This window comes from Macrobrachium rosenbergii, chromosome 12 (genome assembly GCF_040412425.1).
Source record: "Macrobrachium rosenbergii isolate ZJJX-2024 chromosome 12, ASM4041242v1, whole genome shotgun sequence".
Lineage (NCBI taxonomy): Eukaryota > Metazoa > Arthropoda > Malacostraca > Decapoda > Palaemonidae > Macrobrachium > Macrobrachium rosenbergii.
Window position 1 is genome coordinate 41,676,362 of NC_089752.1, and position 2,187 is coordinate 41,678,548.

The 2,187-nt window shown below is 36.5% G+C and overlaps 1 long non-coding RNA gene across 1 annotated transcript in view; it reads right to left on the minus strand.

Moving 5' to 3' along the window:
• LOC136844222 (uncharacterized) overlaps positions 1 to 1,391 on the minus strand; it is an 89,779-nt gene extending 88,388 nt beyond the window's left edge. The window contains exon 1 of the long non-coding RNA XR_010854776.1: positions 1,130 to 1,391. This is a non-coding gene — a long non-coding RNA (uncharacterized lncRNA). The remainder of the gene's footprint in view (positions 1 to 1,129) is intronic.
• Between the last annotated feature and the right edge of the window lie 796 nt (positions 1,392 to 2,187).

The window sequence follows — 2,187 nt, forward strand, 5'->3', positions numbered from 1 at the left end:
ACGTGTTTGCTTTCTTCATGTTACTGCCGACATTCACAGTTTACTTCTATACAACAGTCACAACCATATCGCTACTTCAGTTGGACCCCTGTGGCTCGGAAATGTTATTTATAGAGGTAAACACATTGCTCTCTCTCTCTCTCTCTCTCTCTCTCTCTCTCTCTCTCTCTCTCTCTCTCTCTTTCAGCAAGGGGGCCGGTAATACACGATTTGCCTCCTAACGCCGGGTGCCTTTTGACATTTTTCAATGGGTTCGTATTTGAATATATCAGTTTAAGAGGATTTCCTTTTCTTTTGCTTTTGTTTCCGCTCAGTTGAGGCTCTAACAGCTAATATATACACTTATAAATGTTTTCCATTAAAATTATTAGATGTTAAAAAGTCTGGTTAGAATTAAAGGAATACGAATAACAACCCACCTATAACCATATACTCCCATGTTAGTATACGTTAGTCCCAATACATTTAAATCTACGTTTAAACTGTGTGTTTAATATATAAGGAAGTTTCAAAAAAAATTATACATTTCTATCATGAGTAGGGAGAAGAAATCACTATTAAATAACATTCCCATTATGCCGTCAATGTGCTACACACAAGCTACCATACTTATTGAAAATCAGTCGCCAGCCATAATGTATATTTAGGGCTAAAGCCTAAAGGTTGCTGGCAGAAAATATGCTACGTGTAATGGCAACTGCAACTGAAATTTCATTCTTTATAATGTATAAGCGACATATACACAGCCCCTTATAGCCACGAAGAAAACACTAAGCCTAGTAATTTCCCCTATTCTGCAAATCTCCCTCTCCTCGCGTCTGCGAAATAATCTCGTCGTGCCCACTTCGCCACTGTACTCTAAGTTAAACACTGATATCCAGAGGGCCTCACTGTCCTATACGATCGTCGCCATTAAAAACAACAATAATACTCTCGCATTTATGTCAGGTTGCAGTTACAATATTCCTATCCCAAGCTAATCCGTGAATAAGTTTGTGCACACGATATGACTATTTAGCATATTTAAATCCCTCAAGGAATAAGTTGCAACGAAAAACGAAAGGCTTATCCTAAACCTTAACATGTGATAATTATAAAAATAAGAAAAAATTAAAAACTTTGCACTTACGATATTAGTTGGTTTCTTCAGTTGCCGACGATTAAAGCCTACGCTATTGTGTTATGTGGCCTGGGTCCACCACTTCGGTGCTATTTATGCAACAATATTTAATTCGCCTTCTGTATCTTCCAAGATTCGCTAACAAAAGTTTAATGTTTGCAAACACGGTTAAGAAAGCAACATTGGCCGTCGACTACGTATTCGGTGGTCACACACACGCAACGCTGTACAATAAGACACTGACACTAGCGTACACTACTCAAAATGGTCTGACTGGACACTGAGGGAGAAATTGGACTGGAGAAACAAATTAGTATTTTGCGTGAAGGAAAATTATGAAAGAAAACGGAATTCCTAACTCTTATGGGTAACATTGCAGTTAGCTCAGTGTCATCATTATTACCGCTGTTTTTCCTTGGTTAGTGACTATTAGCTTGAATTTTGTATATTAATCAGCATTATATTCACACACTTACCTCTAGTTTTTTTACATGATGAACTTCACATGTGGAAAAAGCATTACTATTTCTTTTTATACATTTTTGAGACAATCCAATTTGTGCCGACTTTCCAATTTAAACATTAACAATATTTAACATCCTTCCTATTTGTTAAAATTTTTAGAGTTTTTAATTTTATATGCCGCACCAGCACTTCATACTTAACCTGGAATGCAGAGACAAACTATTACGATTCTTGTACCGATCACTGTAGATCTCTGTGCGTTCTGCATATGCTGCACTTAGTACTTTTCATTTACATTTTACAGTATCAGACTATTCGGCATTTAAGGTTCACTCATCAGTTGACAAGTCCTTTCATTTTTACGAATTATCCATCTCTTAGTAATCCTGATCTAGCATTCAAGAGGGAATTAAGCATATAAACCCGTATTTTGCTGTATGGAACTCATATTCCTATGTAATTAATAACAAACAGCCAAAGGAGATAGCCATGTATGTACCATTCCCTTTGTTTTTGTACAAACATAGCGAATATTTCCCATCACTCGTTGTCATGATGTCTCAGAATCTCAAGAGATAAGTTGCTTCAAAAGTGTTCAATAA